Below are 12500 nucleotides of genomic sequence, written 5' to 3' on the forward strand. Positions count from 1 at the left end.
CCCCTGAAGATCGATGAAAATGATATCCGGAGTATGTAAGGAGTCAGTTCGATCGGTTGTTATTTCCCACTTTTTACAAATGTGCGTCCTTTCTGCTAGAGTGAATAATCAATAGTTATTTTGGATCGAAGTGACTGTCAAAACGTGATTTATATATAGCACAAATTTAGCCTTTCGCACTCAACGTCTTCTGTTTTATTTTCGTCTTTTATTTTTAGTCTCTTCAAGCTAATAATATAATTCACTCTTACCGCCTTTTCCTACCATCCAATGTATACAACCATGAAATTATTAGGTGCCACATGTTTTCTTCATGAGTTGCTCATTTAGCGCATTTCAGAAATTACTGAAGCTAAGAAGTTCAAATATATATATTTTTCCATCAATTGCATTACGAAGCAAAATGAAAACAAATCGAACGTCAAAACTATAGATCTCGAGAAAATTAAATTTAGGGTCCCTGAGAACCCAAATTGAATTTTCTTGAACGAATTAATCGAAAGTTGTTAAATTCAATGTTAGAACAATGAGATCGAGTTTCGATCTTGTTCTAACAATATTAAGAAGGCAAATCTCTCAAAGAGATCTCTTTGCGAACAAAGGTAGAAGTAAAAGGAAAATCGTTTTTCACATTGAACCTGGAAGTGAGTATTATTAGATGTATTATGATGGTAAGATAAAGAAGCTGTAGCTAATGGTTGAAGCTATAACGGAGGAGCTCCACATCATCATCATCATCATTGTTCGACCGTGGTCGAGACAATGGAATTTACTATGCTACGCCAGACTTCACGGTCCATCATAGCATTACGGAGGTCCTGTTGCTGGATGCCTGTATCCCTGGAGATTACACCAGGGTAGGAGAGTGTGTGCCCTCTGGTATCGCGAGTAGATGGCTTCCAGAGGAGAAGAGTAGAAATTGCTTCGTTTTCAGCTCTACAGCAATGTCCAGCAAACTGGACTCTTCTACCTTTCACAATAGATGATACAGGTGGTAGTTTCCCATATATTTGCATTTTGGTAGGATGACGCTTCCACGAGAGATTTTGAGCTCTCATAAGGAGGAGAGTGTAGGTTCCATCCAACCGCCTCTCAAGCTTCTTTGATAACGTCCAGGTTTCTGAGCCATATAGTAGAATTGGTTCGACTGTGGCTTTGAGCTCCACACTCTACGTGAAAGTGGGTGTTTCCATACAATGTTAGCCAAGTTAATTTGGTCGGAGAGGAATCCTCTACAGGGTCACTCAAGATGCTAGAAATCGCAGTTAAATGCTTTACAACTAACATATCATAATCAGAAAACAGGATGTATATGACTGAACGGCTATGGTCTGATTGCTTTCGGTCGTAGATCTGCTCAGTTAGGACAGATTTTGAGCTAAATAATAACAAAAACAAAACTAATTAGCGCAAAAATAACTACAAGGAGCCGAACCTAGAGATATTCGCTTGTGACAAACTGACATCATTAGACAAGATTCGGATTGGCTCACAATACCATATTTAACGGCTCATAAGGTGTATCTTTTCTTCTAAATAGTTCCAAAACAATCACACTGTGTCCCACATGCAAATTTGGTGGTGGTGGTGGTGATGGGGATATATTACATGTATTAATACACTGCTGAAATTGGGACGCATCTACTATACCCGTGCATTTTTTATTCCACTACTTGTAGTATATTCCACCACCTTTTTGTGACTAACTCTCACGAATGATACAGAGTCAAAAACATAATCTACTGAGATTAGTGCTCTCTCATTATACAGCCTTAGTATGAAAAGTTGGATTCTCCAGCTGGAGCATTGACTCTTGATCTAGTATCGAGAAAGATGAACACGAAACTTGGGAAGGCAAAGGTGGTGAGTTGGCAGAAACTTTAGCACGCCGGGTGAAATGCTTAGCGGTATCTCGTCTTTCTTTACGTCTTGAGTTCAAATTCCGCCGAGGTCGACTTTGCCCTTCATCCTTTCGGGGTCGATAAATTAAGTACCAGTTACGCACTGGGGTCGATGTAATCGACTTAATCCGTTTGCCCTCTCTGTGTTTAGCCCCTTGTGGGTAGTAAAGAAATAGGTATTTTGTCGGTCTTTACGTCCTGAGTTCAAATTCTGCCGAGGTCGACTTTGCCTTTCATCCTTTCGTGGTCGATAAATTAAGTACCAGTTTCGCACTGGGGTTGATGTAATCGACTTAATCCCTTTGTCTGTCCTTGTTTGTCACCTCTATGTTTAGCCCCTTGTGGGCAATAAAGAAATAAGAAACTAGGGAAGGCAAAGTTTCATGCAGCTCACACTCCAGTCAATCTAGAAAACTGGATTGACAAGTACTAGCATTTCTGACCGGATGGTAACTGCCATCTACAAAATGGAATTGATGGGACTGCTGATTCTGGGTCGTGGAGAAGGTTGAATATATTTTAGGTTGAATAAGCGTTAGGCCACAACACCGATGTATATACCCAATCGGTGGCTTCGTTAATCGATAGCCAGCATTCATCGCAGAGAAATAAATTAACGGCACCGAAGCACCAAGAAAAGGAAAAAAAAAAGAGGTTTGGATATCTAATGCATCATGTTTTCCTTTCTCTTTTATAACGTTAGTAGCAGTATCGCCCGGCGTTGCTCGGGTTTGTAAGGGAAATAACTATATAAGCATTTTTAGAGATGTAAGGTATAATAGCCATCTCAATATGGCTAACCACAAAGGGGGGGGTTGTTACTGTAGCTTTTTACGTTCTGAGATTTAATAATAAATTTTTAGAGAGTTACTTCCCTTATATATGCCAAAAATGCATTAAAAATGGGAAAAATTGATGGTAATTTTTTTTTTAAATCGTAGACTCATCGTAGACGCGCGCTAATACCCAGAAGGGTTCGATATGAATCACGACTATAAGATACCCGCTTTTGGTTAAACTGCACCGCAAAATGTGGGAGTAGTTAGGAATCTAAATCGTAGGAGACAGACAGCACACAACCTCTCTTTTATATATAAAGATATGTATCTAGACAATAGCATCTTTTCATTGTAGTTATTTCGATTATTCCGAGTGCACTTATTATTTGGGGGATTCTTTCTGTTTTCAATTCCGCTTGAATTATACTTCGAATTTATTTGGACAATAAGTATACAACTATGGTAGGTTAACTCTACGGGGTATATAATGAAAGAAGTTGAAATTAATTTACTGAAAAACGAAACGAAATGGAAACACTTTCACTTGCTTATCGTTACACAATCATGGCTTTAAAATATTTGTAATATGTAATGTATATAATATTACGGAGATGTACTTGCATAGCAAGTGAATGCAGCACGGATTTTTGTCAGTGAACAGGTCGCGGTCTTATAGCGACGAAAATATTTTGACAAATTAAACTTAAATGTTGAAGTGAATCGAACGGCTTTTGTGTGTTTCTTAAATGGCTTACAAACACCTTCCACGCTGCAATTGAATGTATATAATAGTTATTTGAGAAAAATAAATTAAAATGCTAGCCATATATGCAGCTATAATAGGAGAATAAAGTACATTCAAATATTAATGACATACGTAGATATAATATTTATTTGTATGAAAACATATTCAAATGTGAATATAATAGTTAGTAGTTAAAAAGACGTTAGATTGGCAGATCCGTTAAAGCCTTGTGGTTTTCGTTCCAGGTATTTCTATCCTGATTTAAAATCCTGCCGAGAGCTCAACTCTTCGTCCATTTCGGAGTCAGTGTATAAGGTCCAATCAAGTAACCATTGCAAGCCATCACATAGCAGTTTGAACTTCTGTTGGCCAATGCAAGAAAAGATGAGATGGACCGAGGGAAAAATCTATTGCTGTAGTTTTGAAGAGGCTTGTCTATTTTCACTGTCTCTAATGATGAAAACACAAGTACCTCAAAATCTATGAGAATTTTGCATACGTTAGTACTGTAACTAAAGCCACTATAACAAAGTCTGTAGATTCCGGAAAATATGGAAGTTGGAATTGTAGGCGCAGGAGTGGCTGTGTGGTAAGTAGCTTGCTTACCAACCACATGGTTCCGAGTTCAGTCCCACTGCGTGGCACCTTGGGCAAGTGTCTTCGGCTATAGCCCCGGGCCGACCAATGCCTTGTGAGTGGATTTGGTAGACGGAAACTGAAAGAAGCCTGTCGTATATATGTATATATATATATATGTTTGTGTGTGTGTGTTTGTGTGTCTGTGTTTGTCCCCCCTGTCATTGCTTGACAACCGATGCTGGTGTGTTTACGTCCCCGTCACTTAGCGGTTCGGCAAAAGAGACCGATAGAATAAGTACTGGGCTTACAAAGAATAAGTCCCGGAGTCTATTTGCTCGACTAAAGGCGGTGCTCCAGAATGGCCGCAGTCAAATGACTGAAACAAGTAAAAGAGTAAAAGAGTAAAGAGTATATTTAACAATGCTTTTGCAGTACCAGTGCTAGCACCAGTATTTGGGATATTGGACTGGATACTCGTCGAGATACATAGCTTGGATGTCAAATTCAGGAAGGTACTGACTACCGTTGGCAACTTACGCATCAATAGCGAGACCGATAGCATCTATATTGAGATAAGTGGTGGCGGTAGAGGCATAAGGTCTGTCCAAACAGCCCTTGGATGTCACATTGTATCACTCAGACAACACCCACTGAACAGTATAAAGAAAGAAGTGAGTACATTCCATGCATGCACAAAAGTGAGAGCAACATCCAGAGCTGGAGAACTACTCATGCAGGTACTCTGAGAATACAAAAAGGCGGCGAGCTGGCAGAAAAGTTAGCACACCGGGCGAAATGCGTAGCCGTATTTCGTCTGCCGTTATGTTCTGAGTTCAAATTACGCCGAGGTCGACTTTGCCTTTCATCCTTTCGGGGTCGATTAAATAAGTACCAGTTACGCACTGGGGTCGATACAATCGACTTAATCCGTTTGTCTGTCCTTGTTTGTCCTCTCTGTGTTTAGCCCCTTGTGGGTAGTAAAGAAATAGGTACTCTGAGAATACAACTGTCTCAAGTGATCTAAAAGATGTTGAACCTGTCTACCAAAAACGTAAGCTTGGAGGACAAGCAGGCATCATGCCAGGAAAAAATCAATGCATGGGCACATATCCCGTAAGCTAGGGGGCAACAACAGCATTGACAGGAAGAGTAACCTCTCCTGGGCCTGGGACAGATACATTACAACCCACCTAGAAGGTTTATGCCTTCGCTAACCATGAACAGGAGACAGCTACTAAATACCTCATAAACAAGAGAGACAAAAATATCAACAAAACTCCACGTTGTGATAAAAATATCGGCTCTGTAATACTAGTGTGGAAGATATCATGCTCATCATCATCAGCTGCCCCAAATTGTCTACGAGATACTACATAACCCTGGGCATGATATCACTGCAAAGACTAATTACAATGCAATCCGCAGGAAGGGCTCCCTTGGCGTATACATTAAAGGCGGCGAGCTGGCAGAAACGGGCGAAATGCGTTGCCGTATTTCGTCTGCCGTTACGTTCTGAGTTCAAATTCCGCCGAGGTCGACTTTGCCTTCAATCCTTTCGGGGTCGATTAATTTCAATAAGTACCAGTTACGCACTGGAGTCGATATAATCGACTAAATCCGTTTGTCTGTCCTTGTTTGTTCTCTCTGTGTATAGCCCCTTGTGGGTAGTAAAGAAAACGGTATTTCGTCTGCCGTTACGTTCTGAGTTCAAATTCCGCCGAGGTCGACTTTGCCTTTCATCCTTTCGGGGTCGATTAAATTAAATAAATCCGTTTGTCTGTCCTTGTTTGTCTTCTCTGTGTTTAGCCCCTTGTGGGTAGTAAAGAAATAGGTATGTTAGAACCAGTAGGTATTCACACCTTTAAAAACAAGGAATACCAGTGGAACACTCAATAAAAACATGAGTTCGGCGCAAACATAACACACTTGATATTGTTCTATGGGACCAGGAACAAAAGTCATGCTGCCCAGCAGACGTGAATGTGCAATCAAAAGTCCAAGAAAAAGAGAACATTTATGGCGAATTAATGCAAAACTTACAGTGCTTGTAATCTGACTTTGAATTCTCATCTGCACCTATTATCAATTTTTAAAAACCCTACGAATACTCAGCTTCACGAAGAAAGAGCAAAAGAAATAGATGCGGTTTCTTCAAATCCAATCTATTTGTGGCACGTTGAAGATTTGTAAGACATTCCCAAAATTCTCCATCTGAGATTCTTATGTGAATAGACGGATATACTTGGGTATATGCATCGGCAGTTCAACCGACACACCAACTCAACCATACACTGAGAACTCTCTTAAATAAAAAAATGTCATATCCCGTTGAACTCTCTCAAGAACTTAAATAAAACTCAATGAAAAATCATACATACATACATTAACACACACATACATATATACGTACGTACATGCATACATACATACATACATACATACATACATACAGACATATCCATACATACATACATACATACATACATACATACATACATAAATACATACATACATACATATCTGTACATACATAGATACATAGATACATACATAGATACATACATACATACATACATACATACATACATACATACATACATACATACATACATACATACATACATACGTACATACATATCTATACATAGATAGATAGATAGATACATACATACATACATTCATACATACATACATATCTGTACATACATAGATACATAGATACATACATACATATATATTTGTGTGTGTGTGTGTGTGTAATAAGCAAAATATAGTTGATCAGATCAGTGGCTATTATAGAAGCAGTAATGAAATAGTTGATAACCCCGTCAATTTGCCAGAGAACGTAGAATTTTTGTTAACGTTTGACAACGAGTCAATATTATTTTAGATATGATCTTAGATATGAGTTGTTTATGAATATAGCTGAAATACTGGTTCAGATACGTAACATATGAACGATACTCTGATATGGGTTTTATTTGAGCTTGGCAGAAATTGGGTATTAACTGATCAGAGCTGAAATATTTTCTGATCCAGAAGAAGAAACCTAGTCTTTGGAATATAGTCCTTTCAGTTCATTTTGGTGTAAATGTGATCCACGATTTGTTATAATGCTATAGTATAATTTTAAATGTAGCAAGTACTATGGGAAAGACAATATGCTTAGACGTAAAGCTGGGTACATATCTTGGTGGGTACATACCTTTGATTTGTATAGTTTTTTTTTGTAAAGGAGAATAATATCCGATCTCTGAAAGGAAATAAATAAGAAATCCCTACTTATGAGTTCCTGTTAACCCCCAACTTGAGATATAAGTACTTCAGTTGGAATTTATAGGCCGCAAGTGCTTGAACCAGAAAACAAACCCGCCCTCCCAAGATATGAGTCGTCGTTCTTTTTCTCTTGGCTTTATTGAGAAAATTCTATAGTTTGTAAGATATTTGTTGTTGTTTTTTCTTCAATTTCTGCAATTTCAACCAATCACTGACGTCCATTGAGTTAAAAAACATTCTGTGTCGTATGAATATGTCCCTCGTTTGAGAAACAGATTGGGTTTATTTACATTTGTGAAGAAAAAAAGATACCCTTCCCCCCACCCCTAGCCCTAACCCTAAAATAGATTGAATTGCAATAGATCGATACTAGGGTCATATTTATGGGTGACAATTTCATATGACACTGCTAGAAAAAACTGCCGTTCAAACCGAAAAGATCCGAATCCACATCTATTTCTTTTGCTCTTTCTTCGTGAGAACAAAACCCGCCCTCCCAAGATATGAGTCGTCGTTCTTTTGTTCTTCCTGATGGTGGAATTCTACAGGAAATCCACGTCCTTACGGAGGGATAGATGAAACAAGCAAAAATATATGAAGATATTTATAATCTGAAGATGCGGTCCTTATGCCTATCTCACAGTAGACTTCATTTCCAGTGATAATAAGCTACATACCGGTATTAAAAAGCGCCATCGCAAGGTTAGATACGGTCATCGTACAACACACTAGGTATTAATAGAAGTTGACATCATGCACTTGTAAGACCTAGGGTTAATAGCCTGCAAGGGGCTACTCTGCATAAGACGCACATACTTGTAATAAATTGGACTTGAGCTACGTGAACTCAAGTGTCCTGTTCAAGGGTAACAAACGACTCCCACCTAGTTGGGGAATCGTACTCAAGTTAACCATTAGGCCACGTGTTTCATAAAATAGGAACCATAGTGAAGCAAAAACATACGAAAGGAAGTATTGTATACATAAAAATAAAGTGTTCCGAAGTGGTGTCTGCATCACTAAATACTTTACAGACGTAAAGCATACACACGCATACATATAACACACGCATACGATCATATATGTACAGACAAATATGTACACACACTCACATACACACATACGTAAACACAGTTATAGGACGCATATTCACAAACACACACATACTCTTTTACTCTTTTACTTGTTTCAGTCATTTGACTGCGGCCATGCTGGAGCACCGCCTTTAGTCGAGCAAGTCGACCCCGGGACTTATTCTTTGTAAGCCCAGTACTTATTCTATCGGTCTCTTTTGCCGAACCGCTAAGTGACGGGGACGTAAACACACCAGCATCGGTTGTCAAGCGATGCTAGGGGGACAAACACAGACACACAAACACACAAACACACACACATATATATATACATATATACGACGGGCTTCTTCCAGTTTCCGTCTACCAAATCCACTCACAAGGCTTTGGTCGGCCCGAGGCTATAGAAGAAGACACTTACCCAAGGTACCACGCAGTGGGACTGAACCCGGAACCATGTGGTTGGTAAACAAGCTACTTACCACACAGCCACTCCTGCGCCATGCAAGTACATATGCAAGTACACAATTATGTAAGGTATTCACTCATGGACATACATACTCCCACATATACACATGGGTGCATACGCACACATACGTATTCATACGCACACATACGCATTCATACGCACAACCGCATGCGCATATGTGAGAGCGCAGAATTACTCCTTTGAATGATCATTTTAAATGACTGAATACAGATTTCTATTTTGTTATATAATAATATATCTGTAATATATAAAATACCGCTGAAAAAAAAAAGCCGCAGACGAAACAAGTTAAACATAATGAACAACCAGTCAATAGAAAACATATTAACTAAAGAAGCAAATATACAAATATTAAGAAAAACAAAAAAAAAAATAAAAAAAAAAAAAAAAAAACCAACGTGAAATTGAAAAAGAACAAAAATACCAATAAATTAATAAAACTGAAAATAGAAAATATAAAAATTTAACAAATCCAACCATTATCTCCACCATGTGTGAGAATTTAAGTCACTAAGTAGTCCATTGAAATTATTATCAACACATACATGACACAGCTGAAATCAAATAAGTTAACAGCATATATATATATGTATGTATATATATATATATATATTATATATATATATACATATATATAATGTATATATATATCTATATATATCTATATCTATATATATATCTATATTATATATATATATATATATATATATATATATATATATAATGTATGTATATATATATATATATATACATATATATATATATAATGTTGTATATATATGTATATATATATATATATATATATATATATATATGTGTGTGTGTATATGTATGTATATATAAGTATATATATATGTATGTATATATATATGAAATATGTATAAGTATATTTATATATATATATATATATATAGATAGATAGATATGCATATATGTGTGCGAGTGTGTGTATGTGTGTGTGAGTGTGGGTCTTATTAAACGGATGTTGCTCTTTCGAATATTTAAAAAAAAATCTGTATGTCCCTTGAGTATCTAGTTTAATACAAATTTGACTGAAATAACCACTCATCGATGGTACCATTTATTGGTGGCCTAAACAAAACTAATTCTGACCAACTGAAAGATAAAACTTGTTTTTATTTTTTTCATTTTTTTTTCCTTATTATTAGTATTCTTTTTTTATGATTTTTTTTTATCTATGAATGGCAGACAACATTATAAGGTTCATTTCGCGCTTGAAGTCACGTATGTCGTAGACATAATGAACCACAGAGCTCTGTATGTGTATGTATGTGTGAGTGTGAAGTGTATGTGTGTGTGTGTGTTTGTGTGTGTATGTGTGTAGGTGGGAAGCAAAAAAAAATCCTGGTTACATTTAAGTGCGCTTGTGCTTGCGTAGACATGTGTATGTATTCCTTCCAATATTTTTAGTCATAAAATCAAGTTGTCATTGCACTCGTAGTGTGTGTGAGTGTGTGTGTGTGTGCGAGCACGTATGTGTGTGTATTTGATGTATGTCTGTATGTATGTATGAATGTATGGTGGTAAGTATGCAGCTATATGTAAATGGACATGTATATGTACTCATACAGTTACATTAATATTCTCTTATAATATCTTATAAATTTAAACGGCGCTGGTCTGTATGGGATATGACTCACGCACCTATACACTCACACGTGTATGCACACATACGCACACACATATCGATGATTTATATAAATTTAAATGTCTTCATGGGACATTACCTACATAAACGACATACATATACATCATGTACATCTGCCTGCCTGTCTGTCTGTCATTCTATCTATCTATCTATCTATCTATCTATCTCTATCTATCTATCTATCTATCTATCTATCTATCTGTCAGAAAGAGAGATTAAAAAGAGGCAGATAATGAAGAATAGAGAGAGAAAGGGAGGCCAATGGGGAGGAACAGAAATAAAGATAGATAGATAGATAGATAGATAGATAGATAGATAGATATGTTTCTTTATTAGCCACACAGGGCTGCACACAGACAGAACAAATTACAAGGTAGAGCTTTTCTTTTAGGGGTAAAAAAGAGCGGGTCGGTTTTCGATCAAAAGGGATCGTAAAAGGAAAGAAAGAGGACAAAAAAAAGGGGAGGATTTTAAAAAAAGGTGGGGAGAGGGAAAAAAAAGAAAAGGGGAGAGGGAAAAAAAAGTTGATCAATAGGGATCGTAATCACAGAAATGTCAATATGAAGTGTAAAGGGGAGGACAGGTGAGGTTTACCCGTAGAAAGAAAAGCCTACGGAAAAGACCACGGTAACCTCGGTCAATGAAGTCACATGTTATATTTCTTTTTTTTTTTGCAAATAAGCAACTCTCTGTATTAATTTTTACGGTTCATAAATCATAGTCAGGGTGGCTTCGTCATTCATACGTGCCATCCTTGCTACATTCACCCATCTTTTTTTAAAACATTCACTAGACAAAACTTGTCTCTCTACTCTCACTTTCCTCTTCAAGTGATACTTGAAGAAGTTGATGAGAGATTGATCAGAGAGGAAAGTGTTTGTCTCTAATCCTTTCAGGCGCGTCCACCAGATACATTCTTTCGCCATAGCCACAAGTATGATAAAAATAGCTCTTCCTTCCCGTTTGAAGGAAGGAGGCGTGACGATATTAACGATAGACTCGGCTGATAAACCGACACGTCCCACACGTGACAGCAGTCGTTCGACATAAGCTCACAGGTCGGAAATTGCTGGACACTGCACGATTGCGTGCAGAGCGGTTTCGTCGCTCTGCCCGCATCTCGGGCAGGTCGGCCCCGTGTTTCCCGAGCCATGCCTATAGAGCTTATCCCGAACGGGTAGCGCTTCTCGGTAGCACCGCCAGGCCAGGGATCTCTGGAAGTTGTCCATAGGTCCCGGGCCGAAAGTCGTTTGAAACAGGCGGGTCAGGTATTCCTCGTCGACGCCCAGGTTTGCCCCGAGATCGTCGTCGTACCTCCCCTCCACTAATCCTCTATAGAATGCTTTGGTTTTGTTGAAGTCACTCAAGGTCGACCCGGGACGGCAGAGTTGCTTGAAAGCAAAGCGACACTCGCGGTGCCATTCGCCCTTCCTCGGCCTCTTTTTGATCCACGACTGCAGCTCGGTCATGGAGACGAGTTGCGGGAATGCGTGCCTCACAAACGGCGACCACACCTGTTCACTGTCGTCTACATAGAGCCGGAGATGTCGCAGTCTCAGCGCGTGTCTGCGCATCATCAACCACGGCATGTCCAGCCCTCCTTTTAACGGGTGTTGACAGCAAATGGATCGCCTGACCATCGGGACGCATCCTTTCCACAAGAAGCGGAAGAGAATGCGTTCTAGTTTGGTGATGGTAGGGTCGGGACAAGGTACGACAGTCAGGCGGTAGTAGATGATGGACGCGATGTAGATAGATAGATATATAGATAGATATATATATATATATAGATAGATAGATAGATAGAGAGATAGATAGATAGGTAGATAGATAGATATAGATAGATAGATAGATAGATATATATATATATATAGATAGATAGATAGAGAGATAGATAGGTAGATAGATATATAGATAGATAGATAAGTTTCTTTATTGGCCACACAGGGCTGCACACAAATGGGACAAATTAAAAGGTAGAGCTTTTC

This window comes from Octopus sinensis, linkage group LG14 (genome assembly GCF_006345805.1).
Source record: "Octopus sinensis linkage group LG14, ASM634580v1, whole genome shotgun sequence".
Taxonomy (NCBI): Eukaryota; Metazoa; Mollusca; class Cephalopoda; order Octopoda; family Octopodidae; genus Octopus; species Octopus sinensis.